Source organism: Acinonyx jubatus, chromosome D1 (genome assembly GCF_027475565.1).
Source record: "Acinonyx jubatus isolate Ajub_Pintada_27869175 chromosome D1, VMU_Ajub_asm_v1.0, whole genome shotgun sequence".
In the NCBI taxonomy this organism is placed as follows: domain Eukaryota; kingdom Metazoa; phylum Chordata; class Mammalia; order Carnivora; family Felidae; genus Acinonyx; species Acinonyx jubatus.
Genome location: NC_069390.1, coordinates 22,357,899 through 22,385,436, shown reverse-complemented (window position 1 = coordinate 22,385,436; position 27,538 = coordinate 22,357,899).

Sequence of the window (27,538 nt, the reverse complement as noted above, 5' to 3'; positions counted from 1 at the left end):
ATCCTTGAACTTCTAATTTTAAATTATGTATAATTTTCACAAAATGCACAAAATGTTTGCCATGTTCCAAATTAAGATCGTCATCAGGAGTGAATTTCATGCTGCACTCTGAAAGTCTTCCTTCTTATACTAGTTTAAGTGAACTATACCTGAGACTGAGAGAGAAAAGGAACTTTCTCTTTGTCAAAGTAGGAAGCATATGAGCATTTTAAAGCACAAGTCCAGAAGCCATTCATATTTGGGTTTGAATTCCATCTCTGCAATTTAGCTGCTTTGGGACTTTGGATATATTACTAAATATTTCTAACTTTAAGTTTCTTCATCTATAAAATAAGTGTAAAAACAGCATATATGATACAGTGATACTAGATGAATTGAAATGATACACAAAAGTACTAGCCAACCATAGACAAAAAGCTTGCTATTATTTACATTATTAATAAGAACTGGAATAGGGATCCAAAAAGACAGAGGAAGGAAAACTCTTGGACCTAACATTTCATTGGCAATTTGGGCTCACATAAAATATTACTCTGAGAAGATTCCTCAGCGGAGGCCTAAGAAACTGGTTATTTAGTACTTGGGGACATCTCCACCCTACTCACTGTTATCACTTTGATTCATGCTGTTGTGCTAGTTTGTTTTCCTTTCCTGCATTTCATTGTGCTTGTTTGTTTTCCTTTCCTGTATTCCATTTTGGCATTTCTCATGTCTGCTGCACCTCACACTGCCAATGCACTTGACTGCTTAGCCTTACACATCAGGGAGGGATTATTTATTATAACTGCACATTTTTGTTTCGGTACAACTGAAGTCAAAAGTCTTCGCATGTGTCAGCATACTGATAGATGTATATTCAACAAAGAAGAGGATTTCAGCAAATCTAGGATTCTTCCATAGTTTATCTGCATAATTTAAGCAAATGGAAGGTGGTGGGTGTTTCCCATAAATGTTATCAAGACAATAATTTCCCTAGACTGTACTATTTTGATTTTGCAGAAGTAGTCTAGGTACCTAACTGTATTTCCTTTTCTCAAGAAGAAATTTATGAATTTACTTTTGTTTATTTCTCTGATAAAACTTAACCTTCAACAGTAATCCTGAAAGTGCATATTTCAGTTATGAAATGAATTATTTTTTAAGTAACAATATAATTTGTTTTACATTCCTGTGTGTCTCACTTATCTTCAAAGTAAAAGATATTTCACTTAGTCCTATAGAACAATTAGGTAGATGCACATTTTTTGTGTGTATGCAGCATTTAATAAATTTTGAATGAATGCTTCATTTAACTGATGGATGATTATCTGATTAAACTGATGATTTTTCTCTGATTTAAGAATACTGACTTAAATTGGCTTGTCTTGACACCATTTAAAACACATATGAACTAGAAAAATAAATTATATCACAATTTTAGACTGTCTGACTTTTAATAAGTGCCAATTACTTTTAGATCCTTAATAAAAAAATAAATGAATATATATGTGTGTATATATATGTATTTTTTCACAGAGCATAAGGAGAATATTAGTAACAAGTGATGTCTACAACAAGTATGAATAACTAGTAGCTGCCTTAACAAAACAGGAAAAAGTTTGTTAACTACTTCTATCATTAAGAAGTTTATTTCATAATTATAAGTAATTAATTTAAAACTTTCAGAAGCCTATAATTAAATTTTAAATTTGAAAATATTCACCTCAGATGTTATTTTCTGTCAAAGAGTCCTTATACAGGTACAACTATTAAAAGAAGATAAGATTATGAAGTAATGTCTTGAAATTAGGGTATCAATAGAAGAACAATAAATTTTCTTTGTTGTCTCCTGCTGTAGTAGTTAATTGGCCTTTTATAAGCCACATGAATGCTGAACTTCTTTAATTTAGCCTTGCAAATATATATATTTAAGGATGCAATTATAATCAGTCAATATGTAAACCAAACTGATTATAACCAATATATACCAAACTGAATGTTGAAGAAAGGAAAGCAAATAGATGTATGCTTAAAAAAAAGCATAATTTGAAAAAGACATTTATCTTTTCTTTTACTCACAAAATATCTTGCAAAGTATTGGCCACAAGTTAGGTAACCTATATTAACTGTTGATTGATTTATCCTTCAGTCTAAAGTCTTAATATTGTTTTAGGAATATTTATTAAAATTGGTAATAAGCTCCCTCCAAAAACTGAGTTAGTCTTCCTTCTAGGTAGACTAAGAATTAGATTTACATGAGATACATTAAGAAGAAGAAGAAGAAAAAAAAAAGTTTATTTTGTGTGCATTGGAGGCCCAATGATGAAACTGAGATCTAAAGAAAAGACAAAGGCAGCCACAGTTTTTATATTTTTCAGACAAAGAGACAATAAATCAACGAGTAATTGACAGGACAAAGAAGATTTACCTTTGGGAGCTACAGTTAGTAAGGAATTCTATACAGAATATGGGCTTGGGTAGTAAATGAGTAAAAAGTAAGGGTTTTTGTACAGCATTCTCAGATCCAAATTTCCTATATCCGGTGATAAGGATGTGTTTTATCTCCTGGTAAAGAGAAGGTATCTTTCATTTGGGAGATTTATTTTGTGCTTCCAGAGACAGAGGAGGATCTGAGCATCCTTTTTACACAGCTTATCTCTTAAGTAATTTGTGTTTAAAATGATCAATATGCCAAAGTGGCACGTTTTGGGTGGCCTGCCCTTGGCCTCCACAGGGTCATACCAAAGACTCAATGCCAAGGTGAATGCATCAGACATTCAGAGCAATTCTAAGACATTCTAAGACAATTAGAAGCTTCAAGAATCTACTCTTCTTCTATACCTCAAGCCACAAAGCTTATTATTTGTTTAATTTACTGTGCTTTGATCATTTATCATTTGTGGTTGTTAGTAAATGAAACTAGGCTTACATTTTATAGACACGAACGTATTTTATGTGTTTTTGAGCCCAGCATTAGTCAGTGGTAGCTTTGTTCATATAATGCTATTAACTTATGGGTTAAAGCAAAGAAGGACCCTTGAACAATTTGGAATTCAAATAAAAATGCTTCTTGATTTATCTTTTCATAATTCAATCAGAAGTGAAACAGCTAAATATATACAACTCAAAAAACATTCCTTTAAACTTTTATTCAATTTTATTGTTTTTTTTTCCCCAACAGATCCAAACATTTTACTTTTCTATTTAACTTATTAGGGGCATCTTAAGATAAATAATGTTCCTAGATACTTATTGCCAGCTAAATTATTTGCCAGCTTCATACCTTCACAACTCCTACTTAATGGTCAAATCATTAGCATTTGGTTCTATTTCTACTAAAGCTACCAGCGCCAAGGTACAACAGAGAGGAGTATTAACAATATTCTTTTTTTTTTAATTAAAAAAAATTTTTTTAACGTTTATTTTTGAGACAGAGAGAGACAGAGCATGAACGGGGGAGGGTCAGAGAGAGAGGGAGACACAGAATCTGAAACAGGCTCCAGGCTCTGAGCTGCCAGCACAGAGCCCAACAAGGGGCTCAAACTCACAGACTGTGAGATCATGACCTGAGTTGAAATCAGATGCTTAACCGACGGAGCCACCCAGGCGCCCCAGCAATGTTCTTAAACTAAATGTTACCTCCGTACTTATCAATACAAATGACTCTTATGTAACCTGATATCAAGGCATTATGCAACACAAGTCTCATTGTGTCCCCATTATGTTATCGTCTGGAAAATGAGCTAGAAATTTACTAATGAAAGATTTCTGGATCATAGTTATATTTGAAAAGAACATATTATCCAACTTGTAATTTTCATATTAGAATTAAATAAAGACTTTGAATGCATTTTTTTGAGATTTAACCTGAAGTCTTTCAATTAGATAATCTATAAAACATTATCTGAACATCTTACTACATATTACCTCCATTGTAGTAATTTAAATAAATGGTAATATATTACGGTTGAAATGACTACATCTTTGAGAATTCTATAGACAAGGTATATGAGTTTCCTGCCTGTCATATTTATAAATAAACATTGAATCGAATTGCTTTTATAATATTTCAGCATTGGATGACATTTATTCCTACTTGAGATTTCAAATGAGCTCAAGGAATGACTTCAGAGTCAAGCTGTGACCATATAAATATAAGCTTTGAGACAAACAAGTAGATTTCCTTTCTCTGTCACAGGATTATATATTTTGCCGTTGCCAAGCAAAAAGACTTTGCATATGCCAGTAGAATCTCTTTTTGTAATGGTGACCTTATGTGCTTTTGACATCCTCTTTCCATTTGATGAAGGGAGGCACTCAAGTCAGCTTTGCTAGGAAAAAGCCTCATGAATAATAGCTTGACACAAAATCTTCAGATCTAGCATATTATGCTGTGATAATCAAATCCCCCTGGATTTGCATCATCTTTTGATTTAAAGTAGAGCCTACATACCAGAGAGAAGATCAAACTCTAGCACATGTTATTCATTCAATTTTTTGTCTTCCATATGGTCCTTGCATAAAGTGTGTCTTTGCTATCAGATTTAAACATTCTGTCCATTTTTCTATTAACTGATAAAGATTCAACCACAGCATATGTCATATTCTGCACTAGTACATTTGCTTTTACTATTATTCATAATGCTTTTAGCTAATTATTGCTAATAATTTTCCCAATTAGAAAACTTAACCCTGATCTCCATCCTTCCTGGGAGCTCTCTGATCTCCCTTTTGGGAAACTCCAGTTTATGTCATCTTGGTGGAAAGTAGTGCAGAGATTCGTTACTCTCATGATCAAGGTTGGCAAATCATACGAGTTCTCTGGTAACTCCAAGTCTTGTGCAAGAATATGGGGAGATGTGATAATCAATCTCTGCAGTGGCAGTGCCAGATTGCAAACCAAAGTATCACTGACATTTGTTATGATTCTTGCTATACAATGCTTCCTGTTTCCCTTAGCCTTCCTCCCATTTAAACTGACTTCTTGGTCTCTTGAGTGCTTAAGACAGACTAAAACTAATTTCCTAATTTGTAACCAAAGTATTCTAGGTGAAACTAAGACTCTAAGGGAGGTATAATCATTCCTGACATGCATCGCTGGTAACAGCAGAATACAATTATGCATTTAGATCAATTCTAATACTGACCCTAGTTCTCTTTCCCCTACACCAAAGTTTCTTTCTTCAGATAGCTAGATTCTGTGTAAATATATTTTTTAATGCACTAGCTCCTTAATAGAGTAAATATGTTTTCAGAATGAAAACAAATGGAATTGATTCATATAGTATGTTTTATTAGTTATCTGTTTTATCGTGCCTAGAATCACAACTGATGCTTCTGAGGTTATCAATAAATAAAAAACTGAGAAAAGCCTTATCATAAAATTCAATAAAATTTTTGTAATGAATAAATAAATTATAATAATATGGAGACAGACCAGCTAATTCAGTAACACTCAAATTCAAGTACATAGCTCTCTTTTACTTGGTGTATTTAATATGTACAAAGCGGAACACCATTTTTATTATCTGATCAAAGAAACCCTTCTGTATCCATGAATTTTTTTTATATCTTTAAAAGACATGAATCTAAATTCTTAAAGGAAATATTTTGATATAATTTAACCTGATTTAATTTACTTTTTTATTATAGAAACATGCAAAAGGACTTTTATTTAGAGGCTTATGTTTCTTTCAGCTGAGGTCAACTTTGAAATACCCACCTGTCAAGCTTCCAGAGTTATCAACAATTCTAATGCTTTGGGTACATACAAATTTTAGCATCTTAAATGTATTCCATTTTCTTTCCAGTAAGTATTAATTTGATCGTATCACAAATTCATGCTTCATTAAAGTATTTTGAACTCATTCAAATTCAGCAAGATCGCTCCATCCACACCATATTTTTTGATTTAAATAAATTCCTCTAAGGTAGGGATTACCAAGCCTTTGATCTCTCACAAAAAGAGACATAGAAGCTTAATCTAGAACACACTTCCTAAGTTTTTTGAATGAATGAATGCATTAAAATATATACATATATATTTTTTTAATGTTCCTCAAAGATCTGTGGGAATGAATCAAAAATAATCTCTTAAAATGACAATATTCATGATTCTACCTTCTTTTGGAAGTCCAGGCTATATGACTACAAAGAAAGTCTGCCCCAAATTTCAAAGACTTGGCAGTGAATTAAATCTAACCTAAAATATACATTGAGACAAAGGTATTTCTCAATTACTGTTTAAAAAAAATTCAAAGAGCAAAGATTATAAATAGATAAGTAAATAAGTAAACCCAATGAATGAACAACGCAGATTTTCATAACGAGGTTGCAGTTTCCAGTTGGTATGCTAACTAGTTTAAGTTTTTTAAAAACACTATTCATATACTTCTATTACCAGTAAGCATCTTAATTTAATCCCATCATTTCCCAAAAAATCACTTTGAATTTTATTTTTTATATTTATAAACTCTACCTTTATCTGGAGTTTTAACTCCATAAAAAATGCTACACTTTCCTTAAACATAAATCCACAAATCTTTATTGAAACCTATCTTGCACAGGCTGACTTGGATCGTATATCTGTCCAGTTGCTGCCCTTGAATTGCCGGGATTGTAAACCACAGCCGTCAAAAATAGTTACTTCTGATTCTTTTTGTGAAGAATTTAAGAATTCTAAACAGTTAGGAAACCCATCAGAATTTTTTTATGTTTCATGTTTCAAAATTTTGTTTTTATCTGAAGTGAAAGATTATAAACTCCACTAAAATTTGATAGTCAATATAACATTTTTAATAATCGTCCTTTTACACTTTGGATTACAGTTTCATCAGATTTACACAAAACACCTGAATTTCTCTAAAATTAGTCCTGCTTTTCCTCTTTCTCTTCTTTTCTTTTCTTTCCTTTCCTTTCCTTTCCTTTTTTTCTTTCCTTTCCTTTTCTTTTTTCTTTTCTTTTCTTTCCTTTTCTTTTCTAACAGTTAGCTTACCTGTTCACCACTGAATAGGTCTCTGCAGAATAAAACACCAGGTTGCCATAATATTCACAAATTAGTCCACGTCAATAAAATGATCAGCACCTATTTAGTGCTTCAAAATATGTTCTTTTTCTTAGGGTACTGTGTATTTATAGGCTCAAGAAGTGGTATGGAATAATCTAAGCTGTGAAGCAAAATAGTGTGAACAGGTGTATTTGTGCTTAAGATGACTATATTAAAGACATAGTTAAAAGGTGTATATTCCTGTTAAGATAACTCCTTTTGAAGGAGTGGGCGAGCAACAGTCTGTAGTCTACAGATTGAATCAAGAAATTTTCTTGGATGAGAAATAAAGGAGCCAGAGGTCACAAACTATTCAAATTTTTCATCAAGACACTTGATTCAAATTTCTCATGCTCATATGTTCATTTTTATCCTTCTTAAATTTAGTACAACTCCTGTGAATGGCTGTGAATCACAGCATATGATGTACTAACAGGTATAACCTTTTCTTAGCCTCCTTCCCAAAACCCAAAACCCTCCCCACCCCTCCTCTTTTTTCTCTTCTCAGCTGTCTTCCATGTATTCCAGATCCTTAGAGAAATTTGTTAAATCTATACAGCATTTTGTTATATCTCTTGAAGAAATGGGTACGGAAAATAAATCACTATTTTAAAGGAAAGCATATGGAAATTGTCGAAGGACTATGTGGCAAAATGTTGGGGAGGAGGAAGTGAAATAAGAGAAAGACCTAGAACAGCTATTCAGACTAAAAGGTGGTAAGTGGTAGATAAAATTTATTGACACTTTCCATGAAGGCTTTGAAAATATTTGAGACACTGGACTTAAATTGCATGATCATTTAAGTACACATAGTTCTTAGAATAATGCTTGGCATATAGTCAACACTGTGTGTGTGTTAACTGCTATTAACATATTATTATTATTGTTGTTAATATTTTTATTCCTGCAGTCACCTAGGGTACTGGGTTTGACCTTGTGTTTGCTTGTTTGTCTTGGTTTTTTGGATACTTAGGAAATGGGATACCACAGAAAAGTGGAAAACATAAAGACACTTAGGCTACACATACTATATAGTATCACAATTTCCCCCTCCTAACCTGGCAAATTCTCTATTTAAATAGATTAAATGTATATTACACACACACTTAATCTGTTTATTAGTATGAAGTGGGTAAGAAAAATTATCTAGGTTAGACTTGTAGTCAGAAGCTTTAACCCTCATGAGATCTGTGCCTTGTCAAAATAAATAAATACAGAAAAAAAAAGTTCTTAGAACCTTGATTTCTGTCTCATAGGCCCATTGTGAAAGTTAATTACATTAACTTTATAAAATCCTTTTTATCCATGTATTCATTTATTCATTAAAAAGTAATTATTTTCATGGTGAGCATTATTATAGCTACACAAGATAAAATTGTGAAAAAGATGATGTCTGCCTCCATGGAGCTTTTATTCTTGTCTTTCGGAGATAGAGAATGAATAAGTTAGTACAAATAAATAAACAATGTAATTACAAAGTGTGGGGGCGCTAATAAAGCAAACAGCCTGATCTGATAAAGAGTAATTAGAATGTGGCAGAAAGTATCTCTGAGGAGGTCTCATTTAAGCTGGGACTTGAAAGTTGAGTAAATGCCATACAGAGAGAAAAATAGAAAGTGTAAAGAGTCTGAACGTGGAGCAAACTTGACATATCTGAAGATCAACAAAGAGATAAGTATGACTAGAATGAAGTGAATAGCAAAGGAGATCAGATGGGACATGGAGGCAGAAACAGTATATATGAGTCAGGCATAGAGTTTGATATTATTCTAAATTCAAGGGGAGCCATGGGAAGACTTAATGAGAACAATGGTGGGTAACATATCTGATTCTTTTTTTTTTTTTTTAGATCACTGGCTACCCTTAGAAGAAAACATTATCAAGAGATAAGCACAGAAACAGGGAAACTGGTTAAGAGTCAGGCGTTAACCAGTCATGTGGTAGCATTACAGATAGAAGTAAAGCAAGCCTATCTTTATTTTGGAGGTAGAAACAACAAAGATTAATGGATTGCTTATAAGTGATGAGAAAAAGGAGATAAAAGTGACTCCAAGTTTTTTAGCTTAAAGATCTCAGTGGGGGATATTGCCATTTACAAAGGAGGAAAATTCAATGGAAGGAACATGTTTTGACTGATATATTTCACAGCAATGGGGGTTGGTGGGCTTGAAGACATAAACTTGCTGTATTTATGATGTTACACTTCAAAGAGAAAATGACTCTGGCACTCTATGGGATCTATGGTGACACAGAGTTGGGAGTCAAAAGCAAATTGTGTTCATTCTAAATATAAAACTGGGCGGGATTAACTAAGGAGATTATATACGGAAGCATGATTAAAAATGAACTCTAGGGCACAAAAACCGACATTCAGATCAATGTAACAGAATAGAGAACCCAGAAATGGGCCCACAAACATATGGCCAACTAATCTTTGACAAAGCAGCAAAGACTATCCAATGGAATAAAGACAGTCTCTTCAGCAAGTTGGTACTGGGAAAACTGGAGAGCGACATGCAAAAAAATGAACCTGGACCACTTGCTTACACCATACACAAAAATAAACTCAAAATGGATGAAAGACCTCAATGTAAGACAGGAAGCCATCAAAATCCTCGAGGAGAAAGTAGGCAAAAACATCTTTGACCTTGGCCGCAGGAACTTCTTACTCAACACGTCTCCAGAGGCAAGAGAAACAAAAGCAAAAATGAACTATTGGGGCCTCATCAAAATAAAAAGCTTTTGCACAGCAAAGGAAACAACCAGCAAAATTGAAAGATGACTGATGGAATGGGAAAAGATATTTGCAGACGACATATCAGGTAAAGGGTTAGTATCCAACATCTATAAAGAACTTATCAAACTCAACACCCAAAAACCAAATAATCCTGTGAAGAAATGGGCAAAAGATATGAATAGACACTTCTCCAAAGAAGACATCCAGATGGATAACAGACACCTGAAAAAATGTTCAACATCACTCATCATCAGGGAAATACAAATTAAAATCACAATGAGATACTACCTCACACCAGTCAGAGTGGCTAAAATTAACAACTCAGGCAACAACAGATATTGGCGAGGATGAGGAGAAAGAAGGTCTCTTTTGCACTGCTGGTGGGAATGCAAACTGGTGCAGCTACTCTGGGAAACAGTATGGAGTTTACTCAAAAAATTAAAAATGGAACTACCCTATGACCCAGCAATTGCAGTAGTAGGTATTTATCCAAGGGAATCAGGTATGCTGTTTCGAAGGGGCACATGCACCCCAATGTTTACAACAGCACTATCAACAATAGCCAAAGTATGGAAAGAGCCCAAATGTCCATCAGTGGGTGAATGGACAAAGAAGATGTGGGATATATATACAATGGAGTATTACTTGGCAATCAAAAAGAATGAAATCTTGCCATTCGCAACTATGTGGATGGAACTAGAGGGTATTATGATAAGTGAAATTAGTCAAAAAAAGACAAATATCATATGACTTCACTCATATGAGGACATTAAGAGACAAAACAGATGAACATAAGGGAAGGGAAGCAAAAATCATATAAAAACAGGGAGGGGGCAAAAACATAAGAGATTCTTGAATATGGAGAACAGAGGGTTGCTGGAGGGGCTGTGGGGGGGGGGTGGGCTAAATGGGTAAGGGGCATTAAGGAATCTACTCCTGAAATCACTGTTGCACTATATGCTAACTAACTTGGATGTAAATTAAAAAAAGAAATTAAAAAAAGAAAAAAAAATGAACTCTGGAGCTTTCCAAAATTTAGAGACCAACTACATAAAAAGAGAAAAAGAGAAAAAAGAAGAAGAAGGGGGAGGAGGAGGAAACAGAGAAGCAGAGAAAGAGTATGTAATTAAAAAAAAACCAGAAACTAGGAGAAGAACACTGATGTAACACACCAGAAACTAGGAAAAGAAAGTGTTTCTAAATACTGATGTAACACACCAGAAACTAGGAGAAGAAAGTGTTTCTAAAAACACTGGATGGTCATGGGAAAATTACTTAGTGTCTTTGTGATACTCAATTTCTTCTTCTCTAAAATGGGATGATAATCTCACCAACCTGGGAGTGTTTTTGTGAGGATTAACTGATCTAATATACTTAATGCACTTAGGTACATAGGAAGCTCAACAGAAGAGTTTGCTCTTAAGAAAAGTATGAAAGACTATTTAAATGCTTGCTAAGAGGTTGAGTAAGAAGAGGATCTGATGAGTAAATTGACTATTGGTTTGTCAGCATGGTAGTTGCTATAGCATTAATTAGGCAGTTGAGTAGCAAGGATGTCAGTGGATCACAATGCCTCAAAAAGTGAATGAGATTATTAATAGAAGAAGCTACATGTAACCAATTCTGTTGAGAGGGGTGTGTGTGTGTGTGTGTGTGTGTGTGTGTGTGTGTGTGTGAAAGCAGACAACTAGGTGGAGGCTTGAAATGCGTTTGGAGAGAGAACTAAAAGAGAAGTTTAGGGGCACGTGATTGGCTAAGTCAGTTAAGTGTCTGACTCTTGATTTTGGCTCAAGTCATGACCTCACAGTTTGTGGATTCGAGCCCCACATCAGGCTCTACACTGACAGTGTGGAGCCTGTTTGGGATTCTCCCTCTCCCTCTCTCTCTGCCCCTCCCCTGCTTGCTCTTTCTCTCTCTCTCAAAATAAATAAACTTAAAAAAATAAAAATAAAGAGTATTTTTGTTAGATGGTAGACATTGAAAACAAAATGTGAACTTCTGGAGTAAAGCCTTGAAGAAGTAAATAAAATGCCTATTATATAGTAGGTTTTTAGCAAAATAGACCTAGTTTTCTCATCAATGTATTTTATCACCATTAATCACCAAAATATCATTAAGTCAGTACACTTCCCAGAGCTAACCTAAGAAATGAATCCATGCTATCTCAAGTTGAATGAGAAAGAATAGATCAGCTCACAGAACTGAATTCCCTGAATAGGATAGCCTCAGGTATGTATCAAAGGTCACACACAATAGCATCAAATCCTTATCTTTTTTCTATTGTCCATTTACCTACTCTCCAGGTCTAATATGCTCCTACAGTAGAGAACCTGGAGGAAAAAGAAATATAGTAAAACCTTGGTGTGCAAGCATAATTTGTTCCAGTAACATGCTTGTAATCCAAAGCACTTGTATATCAAAGTGAATTTGTCCATTAGAAATCATGGAAATGCAGATGATTTGTTCCACAACCCAAAACTATTCATGTAAAAATGATTACAATACTGTAATATAATACAAAATAATAAAGAAAATACAAAATATAAAGAAAAATGAACAAATTAACCTGCACTTACCTTTGAAAACCTTCACGGCTGGTGTGAGGGAGACCAGAGAGAGGAAGGTTATCGTGTAAGTCAATTTCCACTATCACTAACAGATGTTGACTATGGGACAGTATTAATAAATTCTTGTCATACACGGTATTTAATGTAATGGCAATAAAGTAGCAGAGGAAAGGGTCTATATGTGCAGGCAGCCTGACCTAGAATGAAGCAAAGCATCCCTAAGCATACTCTTGTATGGAAAATCAAAGACTGTCCATAGGTGCTGTAAAGCGACAAAGTGACAAAGACACCTACACTAGTGCCAATTGTGGGCACCTTCCAGCTTTCTGAAAAATCACCCATTTCTGCCAAACACCAAGGCCTGCGACCGAGCATCTGAGCATGAGAGATGATCACCCACAATCCTGCAGAGAGAGAGAAAAAGAGAGAGAAAGAAAAAGAGAGAGAAAGAGAAGAACCATTGGCTCAGTTGTGATCATGTAACATTCGGTGTCACGTACTACTTGTATTGCGGGACATCGCTCGTTTATCAAGTTAGAATTTATTAGAATTGTTTGCTCTTCTTGCGGAACACTCACAGAACAAGCTACTCACAATCCAAGGTTTTACTTTCACGGTCTTGATTAATAGTTCAGGTGAAAACATTTGCAAGCGTATGATTTCCCTCCCTGGCTTCAGTCAACACCAATCCCTGAATGTAGCCAGGGACATAGAGGGCTTAAATTGGCCAGGACTGCCTAAGTTTTGGGGATTCGGGAAAAAGTGGAGTCAACACCAACCTAAATGAATAAAGGATAAAATATGTTTATTTCAGAAGGGAGAGAAGTAGTTTCCAAGGAGGTGCTCCCAGATCAAACAAACAAAAAACCCAAAAGTGTGTCTATTCCAGCCATCCAATAAAGAACAGTTCTACACCTCATGTGCTTTCCTGTCCTCTTTAACTGGGTCTGTGATCTTTCATGTTCTTTCTTAGGGTGACTAGAAGGCATGTCACCATGCTCTGCTATTCCAGTTATAGATAATTATCCTTTTTTTTTTGGACTCCATCCTGATGAAGTTATATTTATTATTCTCTTCTTGCTTCTCCCCTCTTGGCTGCTGGCTTCCTCTCTTCTATTATTTCTAGGGACCGGGGTACCTGGGTGGCTTACTCGGTTAAGTGTTAGAGTTGGGTTCAGGTCATGATCTCATGGTTCATGAGTTTGAGCTCCACATTGGCTTCTCTGCTTAAGCGCAGAGCCTGCTTCAGATCCTCTGTCTCCCTCTCTCTGTCTGCCCCATCCTTGCTCACTCACGCCATCTCTCTCTCTCTCTCTCTCTCTCTCTCTCTCTCTCTCTCCCTCCCTCCCTCCCTCAAAAACAAGCGTTTACATTTTCTATGGAGTACTTATTTGTAAGGAGAGGTACCAGGTCATCTATCCTTCTACTTCCTGGTCAACAATTCTGCTGGGCCATTGGAGACTTCTCTCTACACAAGAAAATATTTTTGTGTTTGTGCCTCCAAAAGAAATTCTGCGTTTGTGTGTGAAGATCCTGATGCCTCTGTTAAAGGGCTGCAAGGGAAGGAAACTTCCACCCTCACTTTGAAGGGAATCTCTTAGAATAGAAAAAAAAATCTCTTTTAACTAACATTTCCTAAGTTCTTCATTTTTATACGTTCTACCCTCACAGTATACAAAAGGGAGTCTATTATGTTTTCAAGGCCTAGAGAGAAAATTCTAACCTCTTTCTGCTGAATATGCAATAAATTTCTATCTCCTCTCTCTTCTCCAGTATCCTGATATATCCTTCATGTGAGTGGATGGATGGTGACTGTAAGTGGACCCAGACTTAGTATTCAACTTTCAATTTGCAGTCTCTGCACAGTGACTAAGACCTGTTCTGAGCAAAGGTCAAAGTACTGCCATCGTAAAACAAAATGCTCAAAAATATATTAAATGCATACGTTGGGAAAAGGTGTTCAACCTCTTTCTGGGTCACAGTTGCATTCTCTTAAAGGTAACCCCAGTCTGATGTTTTAGCAATAACTTGTGATCATTTCTGACTTGCAATGTCATGGTCCTCCTTTAGAACAGCTTGCCAGAAGTAGTGAACACGCCTTTACCGATTCCTCAGTGGGGGTCTTTTAAACACTAAGTTTGGCTTCCGTATATTCCTAAGAAGAGGAGTTTACTCAGACTTACTCAAATAATGACCTACTGTACCCCCAAAAGCTCTTCATGCACTTAATGAAAATACAGGAAAATAAGACACTATTTTAAAGTACTTTTATGGAAGGGGGGTGAGAGAGAAAGATGAAAGGCCACATCTCTTTTTCTGTTCCTGTCAAGGACACCTTCTCTTGTTGTTTGAATGAATATTCCTGTAAAACCTCTTCTGCTTATCATCATACCATAAGATAATGATGTGCATAAAAAAAAAAAAATTATTGAATGGGGCACCTGGGTGGCTCAGTAGGTTAAGAATCCAGCTTTGGTTCAGGTCATGATATCATGGTTCATGAGTTTGAGCCGTGCATCAGGCTCTGCACTGACAGCTCAGAGCCTGGAGCCTGCTTCGATTCTCCATCTCCCTCTCTTTCTTTGCCTCTCCCTAGCTTGGGTGCTCGCTCTCTCTCTCTTGAAAATAAATAAATATTTTAAAAATTATTAAAGCACATGTACTCGTTTCTACTTCTTCCCACTTTCTCTCAGTTCCTGACTTTACAAAAACTACATGGAAGGTTACAGTCCAACATATTTTTTTATTTTAGCTCCTAAGAAATTGACAGACTGAGGGAAGCATGATGGACTATGCAAACCCTGTAATTGTGAGAATCCAAGAAGTCAGTTCTTCTGTGAAAGGCTGGAGAGGTCAGGGGCTCTGTCATCAGCATTTTTTCAGACAAGACCACCCTGTCCCAGACTCAAGGCTCTGTTAGTGTGAATGAGTCTCTGGCTGAGGCAAACAGGATCTCTTCTGGAGGCTTTCATGAGATTAAGTGATGTGAACTAAGAGACAGATTGGCAACTGGGAGACATCTCTTTCAATGTAAGAGGCACAGTATTTACATTTTTACATATCTGAAAAACAGGTGTATCTTAAATGTACAAGAGTGACACATGATAAATCGATATTCAAGTAAATCTGAATCAGCTGATTTTATAAGAATAAAATGAAAATTTTAAGTAATAACCAAATGTTCTTTTATGGTTTAATTGCTGGCTAATTTTTCTTTGTCATTGGTGATTAAAATGATAATGCTCAATTCCAAGGAGCAACTGCAAAAATAAACTAGTGATAAAACAAAGCTGACATCCTACCTTCGCAGAATCTTAGTGGTGTCTTCCACAGGGGTGTGAAGTTATTAACAAAGGTTTTAAGGTCTCGTTTAAGATAAGGGCTTGGTTAGCTATTTTTGGTTTTGTTTTTATTTTTTTGTTTTGTTTTGTTTTGTTTTTCCTTTGCCTTCTTTTCGTTTTGATAAAGGCTCAATTAGAATTGGGTAAATTAGTGAGTAAGAGTCAAAGATTAGTAGACAGAATGAGACAGGGCTTAGAAGTAAGCCTTGAAGGGTAAACAGATGTTTAATACTAGCTACTGATTGCTCTGGGAAGGGGATAAGTACTCTAATAACAGTAAGATTAGTTTGATGGTGTTCAAAAAATGGATTTTTGAAAAATTCCCAAGACAAACAATAAATTTGATTCACACCAGTAGAACTATGTCATAATTCTTATACAGATTGGGATTATAACATGCCGAAGTAGTGTCTTCTCAAATTCTTCACTTATACCAATTTTATTTTATTTTTTTAAGTTTTATGTATTTATTTTGAGAGAGAGAGAAAAAAACATAAGACAGCATGAGTTGGGGAAGGACAGAGAGAAAGGGAGGGAGACCATCCCAAGCGGACTCCATGATGTCAGCGTGGAACCCAATGCAAGGCTCCATCTTACAAACCCTGAGATCATGACCCGAGCCGAAACAGAGTAGGCCACTTAACCAAGTGAGACACCCAGGAGCCTCACCTGTACTAATTAAAAAAAAAAAAAAAAAGCAAAAAAAGTTCTAATTAATAATATGTCTCATCATTTTAAGCCTAACTAGATAGACAATCTTGCTAAAAATGAACCCAAAGGGAGGGAAAGTGCAATTTTTATACTTGGGGCTTAGCTAGCATCAAGGAAGAGAACATAGGTACTGTATTCTATCATGTCTGGCACCTCTACCAACCCACATTTTGCATTAAAGAGAAATAGGTAAAATATGTATTAATGGTATAGCCCTTGAGGATCAGGGATACCTTCCAGTTACACCGATTTAGTGATGCTTTGACTTAAAAGGACAAAAAGATAGTGTTAAAAAGAAACAGGAACAATATGGAGTCACTTTTGCTAACTCCCACCAAGAATTAATACCTAACCCAAATGCAGTTGCAGCCTCTCCCAGGAGTGGAATTTTTTTAAACCAATCAGTCTGGAATTTTCTGATCAGCACTAGTGAGGTAATCTGTATAATCAAACCCCCTACCATTTCCCCCTCACCCCCCCCCCACACCTCACCCCCTAGGGAAGGTGACCTTACCTGAATCAGTCCTTCCTTTTCTTTTGCTAATAATGTTCTCATCCTGCCTGTGTCTGCCTATAAAGGCTTCCATTTTGTTCAACTGTGCATAGCTCCTATTTGCTAGATGGAATGCTGTTGATTCATGAGACTTGAATAAAGCCAATTAGATTTTCAAATTTACGCAGTTGAATTTTGGCTTTATAACAATAGTAAGCAAGACTGACAATTTCAGAAAATATTTTAATGGCTTTGGAAGTTTTATAATTCCTCCTATTTATTGTGCTGTAAGTGCTCAAGGGGAACAGATTTTGCCTAAGCAAAATACACCTCTTTGGGAAAAGGCTTAACTTGAGTTGATTATTTTTAAGAAACAGACACAGGTTAAGTAAAAGTTAACCTTCAGTAAGAGAAATTTACATTTGTGAGGGAAATCTCCATTTGTAAAAGTGTCTCCTTCTCTGTATGAGGAAGAGGAGGAGGACTAAATCTCTAGAAACTCTTATCAATGGAGAAGACAGGAACCTAAATCTGCATAACAACTTTACCCTTGTTTGCTTACTGTGCTTGTCAGATAACCTTCCTTATCTGGCTTCCTCAACCTTTGCAACATCTTTTATCTTTAGCTGGTGATGGTATTTAAAGTGGTGGCTTGAACCATTTCAGAAAATTACTCAGTTTTCCTGGGCATCTCCCATGTATCCAGGAGGTATAGATGTTATTAAACTTCTGTTTGTTTTTCTCCTGTTAATCTGCATTTTTATTATAGGGGGAGGGAGTCCTCAGCCAAGAAACTAGAGGAGTAGAGAGAAAACTGTTTGTTCTCCCCCATGGTGCTGTGAAATAAGTGTCTACTCTTGAAAATTTCAAGTTATTGAAACTCTGTAGAGCTAAGGATTGAAATGTCACCTTGATTTCCCCTTCAAAGATATACTTCAGGGTTGGGCACCCATACAAGTGTCCAAATAATTTTTCATTCGACACTCAGAACAAATATACCAATCTCTTTAACTTAAATTCTAGAGTATGTAAACATTAAGAAGAGCACTGTAGAATCCTAAAGACCCAAAGGTAAGCCTGAATGTTGTCTTCACAACAGAATTGCACATTCTCTTGAATGGAGGTGCTAAAAGTGATGAGGAGAAACTCTCTAAAGGCCTAATATACAAGGGAAGCCATTTTGAATTTCTTACTTAGTTAACATGACTGTCTACAAACTTTTTTCAAACCCAAAGCCTCATTTGTGGTCTACCATGCATGCATTGTACAGCTGTTTTGTGAATGAGTAACCTTAAGGAAAACTAACTTGTCCTTGAAATATCGATCACTTCTCTTACTGTCAACATTACTTCATGATACAATTTGAGATTCTTGACTATATGCTAATCTATAATCTTTTTAGCTTTTACAAGATGTAGAAAGTATATAACCCTGTGAAAAGTGTTCATTCTCCTAAACACTTTCTTCCCTGTGAAGAGCATGTTTTCCAGGCAGCTGTTTTAACTTGGGCTCAAATAAAATTCTCCTTCTTGCTTCTAAAAGGGTTGTTCATTTTGTGTCAACAGAAGTAGGAAGCAGAAAAGGGACAAAACTGTATTTTTTCCCCTCAGATACAACTTACTGTTGAGCAAAAATTCATTCATTCATCTAATTAAAAGATATTGAGCTATTATGTGTCAAGCATAATCTTAGGTGAGAGTTTTAGTAAAATAAGCTAATTTCCTATTCGTGGAGTTTACATTCTGAGTCACAGACAAAATAAATAATCAGGATACTATATAAAATTGCAGATGGTTGGTAGTGCTACAGAGTGAAGAAAAATAATGAAGGGATATTGAGAGAAAAATGATGAAGGGAAGGAAACCCAGAGGAAATTTATTATTCTACATTTCTTTCCCCACAATTTTTTTCTTTAATCTCTCTTTCTCAGTCTTCAGTTAAACAGACTGTTACTGTTGAAATAACCCACCAGTTGTCTTACTGTTTGGTTTTTATTTTTCACAGCTGTATCATTTCACTTTATAGTTTTAGAAAATTTCTCAAGCTTTTTTATCCAACTTTTCTTCATCATTGTTTGATTGTCATATTTTTAATTATTAAAGACATTGTTTTACTCTGTGATTGTCCCTTTTTCATTCCAGTCTATTTTTGTTTTATGACTCCAATGTCTTCTCAAATTTTTCCTGAAAACATTATGTATATACTTATATAGAGAACATATGTGTATATATCTGTATATGTGTTTAAATTGTGCTCTCTGAATTATTATTGTTTCTTTTGGCATCAATTGTTTCATTTATTGACTTTGATCCTGATATTTTTGCTTTTGTTTCCAAAATAACATTGATTTTTATTTGTCTTATCGACAAAGTATGAGGTTGGTGTATTCATTTAGCTCTTGTGGTAGGTAGAATAATGGCCTCTGAAAGATGTCCATGTACTAATCCATGGAACTTTGAACATGGTATATTAAATAATGGCAAAGAGTACTTGAAGTGACAAATAGGATTAATGTGCTATCAACTGAGCTTAAAGCGGAGAGATAATCCTGAATTTTCTGGTAGGTCCAATGTAATTATAAGTGTCCTTAAATGTAAAAGAATGATGTAGGGTACAAAAAGACACTACTGGCTATTGTTGACTTTAAGGATGGAAGAGGGTCATAAGGCAAAGCGCAAGTGGCCTCTGGAAACCAGAGAAACAACAGCAATAATAACAATGAATCAAGGAACCAAATTCTCCTCTTGAGCTTCCAGAAGATCTGCAGCCCTGTGAACTTATTGATTTCAGACCTCTGAGACCAATTTTGGACTTCTGACCTCTAGAATTATATGATAATAATAAATCTGTATCATCTTAAGCCATCAAGTTTGTGGTAAGTAGCTGAAGAAGCTATAGGAATCTCTTATAGCCCTCTGATAAATGGAGATTCTCTCGGGGTTTTTCTACTGATCTTCAGATCTTTTACTGAAGAGCACTGTCAGATTTAACTGGCAGGGCAGGGTACAGGTAGGCTAAACTATGTGGTATTCCCTTCTCAGAAGCTAAAATCTATACTAGAGACTGTTAGCCAGGTCCAAGTATATCACTCATTGTTTAGAGTATACTGATCATTTTAAACTGCCAGTAAATACTGTTATTGCAATTACAACAGTGGAAATAGAGCAGTTAAAGGCCATTTATATGAATGGTCCATAGATGTTGGCTAGCAGTAATTATTATTTAGTTTTTGATATATTCCATCTGCTTTTTTGTTTCCAGGAATCGCCAAAATTTTGGATACTTTGATGTTCATTCTCCAATTCATACCTGTAAGTTTTATTCCTGTTTGTACACTTTTACTCTCATTCAATGGGATTTAGTAAAGACATGTGCCTAGCAATCAAACTTATAGTAGAAACCAAATTTAGTTCTTATATTCTTTCCTTTCCCTAGAAGTAGCCACCTCTAGAATGAAAACTAATAGTCGGTTGTTAAGAGCTCAGGAGTGGTTGGAGCATTTTGGACCAGATACTATTCAATGCTCAGAAAATAAGGTGAAGTATCTTCTTTAGGCTCATCAATCTAAAGAAAGTGCTTTTATTCCAGAATGTTAGCATCAGAGAACCTATTGTGCCTGAATAACTAGCCATAAAATGCAGGGTCGAGGAAGTTGATTTTTGCTTCTTGTGCCCTCAGAAACTCTTAGAGTCCACTCACAGGATCTCTCTACACGGGCAGTTACCTGTGGACCTTGGATTACTCTGCTGTATCAAATTTCTGCTCCCAATTCCTTCCATATTCCTACAGGTTTTACAGCCTCTGCCTCACAACAATGACTGTACATCTTCATCCTGCATGTACCATCTGGCTTCAAAATGACTGACCCGCCTTGTCCCCTTTTCTTCTCTTTTTTGTTATAATGCTTAACACTTCATGAAGAGAAGTGGTGATCCTCTTAAACCATTACTAGCTGGCTGACTTTATCATACCACTTACAACTAGTCAATAGATTGCATGCATATATGAATACAGACGTTTTTAAAACACCAATGGGGGCAACTGGGTGGCTCAGTTGGTTAAGTGTCTGACTTTGGCTCAGCTCATTATCTCATGGTTCCTGAGTTCAAGCCCTCCATCGGGCTCTGTACTGACAGCTCAGAGCCTGGAGCCTGTTTCAGATTCTTTGTCTCCGTCTCTCTCTCTGCCCCTCCCCTGCTCATGCTGTGTGTGTATCTCTCTCTCTTAAAAATAAATAAACATTAAAAAATTTTTAAAAAATCAATAAAACCATATTCTCAACATTTCTCCTGATAGCAGAGCTTTAAGCGATGGTTGATTAGAATATTTCTATTCAGTGTTGCCCGGGTGGCTGAGTCGGTTAAGTATCTGAGTTCAGCTGAGGACATGATCTCGGGGTTCATAGGTTCAGCCTTGCGTCAGGCTCTGTGCTGACAGCTCAGAGCCCGGAGCCTGCTTCAGATTCTGTGTCTCCCTGTCTCTGTCCTTCCCCCATTCACTCTCTGTCTCTCTCTGTCTCTCTCTCAAAAATAAACAAACAAAAAAAATAAATATTAAAAACATAAATCCATTGAAAGGAGGGCCGCTCTAGCAGAGCTGGTCCAGAGTTTATATATACAACAAAGAGTTTACATATACAGCAAAACCTTATTTATATCTGGTTGGTCATTACGCTAGTTCAGATGAAAACTTCTTGATTTTCTTTTCCATGTTTCTACCCATTATTATGGATGTTGAGTAGTATATATACTTGTCTGAGAGTATTCTCTGACAAAGGCAAGTTTAATTTTCTAAGCGGCCATAAGATCAAATTCTAGAGTGAATTCATTCATATGCTTTGGGACCTTTGAAACCTATGAACATTGATTGCACTTGGCAAAAGAATATTTACTTCATCCAATCAAGTGGGTACAAATATTTATAAACAGGTAAGACTTGTCGTCAAAATAAACCAGCCCCTTTGGCCAATTCAAACATTTAAAGAGCCAAAGCCTTGGTTTTCAACCATGTAAAACCTGACAGATTAAGTCTGCCTGCCTGTCAGAGACCAACCTGAAATGTCAGAACAATACCTCAGAGATATGCCTTACATTGTGGGAGTGCAATTGATATTCAAGCCAGTTAATAAAATAACAGATATGCTAATTTCTACACAAAAATGGCATTGCTAATTAGTCTCTTAAGTAAGACCATTTTAAATGTAAAAATGTATGTGCATCTTTCCTGCAAACTCTTTGCAGAATGGAAGTCATTATCTAATGACTCCAACATATGGTGAAGGTATAAACAGTATGTTGGAAGCTGACTTTTAGAACAGTGAAGAGTGAGAGATCACTGCATACATAATAACTTTAATTTTTAAAAGAATACTAATTAGATAAAGATCTAATGAAGGGTACCTGATTGGCAGCAGCAGGGAAGAATGTCCCTGCTGTTCAGACTGAAAGCTCAGTAACAATTCTCTCTTCCATCAAGAGTGTCTTGGGGAAACAAAACAAAAAGGAAGGAAGGAAGGGGGAAAGGCAGAAAGAAAGAAAGATGCAAAGAAAGAAAGAAAGAAAGAAAGAAAAGAAGGAAGGAAGGGAGGGAGGAGGAAGACCTCTGATAAGAGAGGTCAATGTCATTGCCTGAATAGGTGTTTCCAATAGGTCTCTTATACTTAGGCTGAGGGCACAGATACAGGTAATGACTAACAAGAATCTGTAATATAGTAGAGTTACAATTCACTGGACTTTTAATATATCTGGCTGTAATGCTGTTGAAGCCATTGTTATTGATTTGGAATATATATTTCTAAGAAGTTTAGGACAGATAAAATAAGTGTATGTGTGATGTGTAGATATGATGGGAAGGGAGAGAGGGAAGCAGGGAAGGAGAGAGAGGTTGGGTAAAGGAAGATAGCTGACAAATGGTAGGGGCAAAACAACCTTGAACTATATTCAAGGACTTAAGATGATTGCCAAGAAGTACCATTTCTCAGAGATAAATTAATCAGTTCCCAGTATTTACACTCGGTTCCTATCAAATATCTATAGAAGAAAAAAAGAAAAAAAAAAAAACTGTCATGAGAAAGTAATGTGAGAAGTTTACAACAACTAAAGAGATTACCCCCTTGAAGGCAGGAAGCCAAGTTCTATTAACTGTAGAAGGAAAGACAAAATATCAGTTCTCTGTGACAGGAAGCTGATGGCAGGAGAAGATAAAGATTCAGCAGCTGCAGCATCCAGGCGTGCAAGGCACTGACTGACCAGTAACATCTGCGTAAGTATGTGACATTTGTGTGACTGTAACATCTGAATGAGCACATATTGTTATGTGGAGCCAATAAATTTTCAAATGAGTTTACTGTGCCAGTGATAATTAAACCAACTCTCCCTCTTCAATCGTGAAGTAATTTGTTTCAGTTAATAGTATCCTTTCTTGTGGAACTGATATCCTAAAGAAAAATCTGGACTGCTGTGGCATCTTTAAGTGGGTACACTTAACATCCACGGTATTTCTGGACACATGTTAAATGTCAGAAAACCGTAAGGCTTTGTTCTCACTTTCAGTAACAATTAGGTAGTACTTACTGGGCTTTGTTCTAGAGGCAACCTCAGTTGTGATTAAAAATGACAAAAAGAACCATTGCCTGGGTGGTTTGGTTACTGAATCATTTTAACGTCGTTATCCTCTTTTTTTGGTTTTTTACTTGTCTAAGAGACGGAGTTCTTTCTTTACCGATAAAGACTTGATCGTGCGCTTAATATTACCTTTGTCTCCAGAGTTGTCCGTGACTTTTAGAGCATGACAGCTTCATCACAGTGTCTCAAATTGTATTTTCTTTCTTGCTTTCAAGAGCAGGTGACTCTTACTTCTAACTGGAAGTGAAGCTCTATGCTGCCTAAGTATAGCCGACAAGGTGGACATTGCGATCCCACTGGAGTTAGAGATCCATCATTTTTTTTTTCTTTCCTTGCCAGATACAGATACTAGAATTAGATGCCTTATTTTGGGAAATAAGGGAAAATAGTAGAAATGGATTCAGGAATAGATGTGAGAGGGAATTAAGAGCTCATACATCATAACATAATTGATGTAAAAGTCTTTTAATTCACCTGTAAATATTTAAGAACTTTCCACGTAGAACTAAAGCTGGGTCCTGTGGCTCTTTCAACACGGTGAGGCTCCAAGTAGGTCCCAGAATTAAAAAGTTCTATTTGAAAACTTCTGGATTTTTATAGGTCTTTTTTTTTAACTTCTTAAAATATATTTTTTATCTTATTTTAGAGAGAGAGAGAGTGCATGAGTGGGAGAGAGGGAAAGGGAGGGAATCTTTTTTTTTTTTTAATGTTGTTTTATTTTGAGGGGGGAGGAGCAGAGAGAGAGAGAGGGAGAGAGAATCCCAAGCAGGCTCCATGCTATCAGGGCAGAGGCCGATGTGGGGGCTCAATCCCATGTCCCTAGGATCATGACCTGAGCTGAAATCAAGAGTTGGACTCTCAACCAACTGAGACACCCAGGTGCCTCTTAAATTTTCTTATCAAATGTTATTCATTTTGGTTTTCCTAGCATTCTGACCTCTTGTCTCTAACTTCATTCATCTGTGGCTATCTCTAAAAGTCAATTTATTCCTTTTAAGTCATAATTATTAATAGTTATTTTATAGTGATTAATTCATTTATCAGATTTTTATTAAGTAATCTCCTAAAAGCTGGTTGGTCATGTAGTAGTTCACAAAACAGGGCATTTGCTCTCCCAGTTTTAATACTGCATTGGGGGAATCAGAAAAGAAATGATAAACAAGTAATAGAGTTATTTTTAGAAAATAATCTGTGTTACAAAGAAATTAAAAACTCAGTAATGAAAAAGAGAATATGTGGCAGGCAACATTACAGAGGGTGCTTAGCCAAGTCTCTTGGGGGGATGACATCTGAACAATGTCAGGAATGACTGAAAGAATCAAATATGCAAAGATCTAGAGAATGAGTATTCCAAGCAGGCAGAACAGGAAATCTAAGTATCGTGAGACAAGAATGAGCATGGCATTTCCTAGGAACAGAAAGGAGGCTAAAGTGACTGAAAGTTAATGAAAGAAAAAAAAATGTGAGATAAGGATAGAGAATAAATAAGGATAGAGAAGCCAGATCTTACAGGCTAGGTTTAGAAGGGATACTTGAGATGAAGTGTTAATCATTCCACGAAAACTGGATACAGGGCTGGGGATTAATTATTAAATCTTATTACACTTTTGTGGCCTACAGGCTCAAGAGAAAGAAATAAAATGATGCAAAGACAACTTAAATACCTGCTATGTACAAAAACATATTTGGCTTATGATTGGCTCTAAATAAATACTAAATAATACATAAATAGAAATTAAACCGATTTAGATATTCTTTTATTTACCTTTTGACTGGTCTCATTCATTCTATTTAATTTTTCATTTCGGGGTCCCATGCTACATACAGTTCAGTCAAAATTCCCAGCAACAGGCATTTGATTGCTGTTGTTTCATTAGGACAATGCATTGTGGAGAATGAAAGGCTATTCAGTTCAGAGAGCAGCTGTTAAATTTTCTATGGACCAAAGGGGATGTTTGAGCAAAGAGGGTACTCGTCTCAGAAAATTCAAATCCTCTGGCCTTCAGCCAGCTCAAGGAAATGGTCATTACATGTAGGACCATTCTCATCATTTCTTCATCGCACATTTGACTCGCAAGCCACTTCACCAAAAATCTCCATTCCAGGGGCGCATGGGTGGCTCAGTCGGTTAATTGTCCGACTTCAGCTCGGGTCATGATCTCATGATTCGTGAGTTCAAGCCCAACATCAGGCTCTGTGCTGACAGCTCAAAGCCTGGAGCCTGCTTCAGATTCTGTGTCTCCCTCTCTCTCTAATCCTCCCCTGCTTGCACTCTGTCTGTTTGTCTGTCTCTCTCAAAAATAAATAAACATTAAAAAAAATTAAAAAAAAATATCCATTGCAGCCATGTGCTGAAAGCAAATATCTGCCAAAATACTCAGGATACGTGACTGCTGTTGTCACAGGAAAAATAGCCTTCGGAAATAAATCTGCAACCTGGAAAAACACCAAATCCAACTCTGATCTGGGGCCACGGGATTATTTCTCTCAAACTGGGGAAGATCACATATTTATTTTTAAAAATGGAACATCGTGGTGTTTTCAAAATGGATTTTAAAGTGGCTGTGTGGGTGACTATCTTGACAGTATGTGGCAGAGAAGGCAGTGGCAGTTTGAGGTTTCATTTCCATGGAGGCAGACTCTTATTTCTTTGCAGTAATAGTTTGGGGAATCATATACCATCGGTAAGCCTTAATTTTTATTCACTGTGTTCATAACAAATATATTGCATTTGGTTTCTTATTGGGAAATATTTCAAACACTATGTAATGCATGGATTTAAGTGTTAAAGCCCATTTTCTCTTCCCTCTTCCACGTGGATCATCCGACAATCCTACTATCCTCTCCAGTGGTAGCCATTAGTTACAATATGACGCTTCCTTCTAGATCTCTTCATATACACCCACAAAGGAATTTAAATACACATGCCCACACACATATATACTGTTTTATGTCATTATTTTTGAACATCAATTGGAAAGGTTGTCTGCTTCATAAGAGCATATTGTGAAGATCTCTCTATGAAAGTAAATACAAACTTCACTCTTTTAAAACTTAGCTTCCAATTTCAGGTGCAGCTGTCCCATAATTTAAGTTGCCAGCTAATTATTCTTCTACTGGTAGACATAAAAAAATGTTTTAAGGTTTTCTTCTGGGAAGATTTCTAACATCATGCTTTTATACAAGTTTTCTCCCTAAATAGAATTTGAACATTGGACTCAAACTTTGCACCAGGATCATACCTAGAACTTCACTCTAAATTTCTAATTCAATGGGAGTAAAATGCTACTAAAACTCATAAAGATTTCACAGAGCAAATCTGCAAAAATTATCACCCATTACTAATAGACATTAAAAGATAAAAATCTCATTGTAGAAATTCTGCATCTAGATTATTTTAAATTTTTCATAAATATACTTCTTACGAATACTTTTACTAATGTTTCATGGATATAATGAGTTGGGCTGAAAATAGTATGCACTACTCTTTTACACAAGAGTTATTTTGCATCTGTTATTCTAATGTCCAGGTAATGGAAGATACAGGGCAATTCAATAAAAGGAGAGAACATTTTGTTCCATTTAGCAGCAAATAGAGAGGTTACATTCTCCAAACATTTGCTATGTAAAAGCTGGATCATTTATTAAAAATAAGCATAGCCAATTAATTATGAAAGTAAAAGGGATAAACAGTTAATATTCCAGAATAGAGAAGGAGAAAAGAAAGGAAAACTCACATGGTACACTATTTCAGTCCCTAGGAAAAAAAAAAATGAGTCTTAGTTATGTTTTTCTTGTTTTATTATTTTTTTTTTGTTTTGTTTTTTTTGCAAATACCCTGCACTCCCGGATCTAGCAAGGTACAAAGCTAAGGCATCAGTGAATAGAATTCTAATAATACTTGCAACAATAACAGCAAATTTAAATAAAAAATATATATTATGCATGGAACATATTATGCATATTATGTGGAACTTTTATAGATATTTAACAAAAGGCTAATACTTTCCTTCCAACCTTTTATTTTTGGGTTCTCTGCATC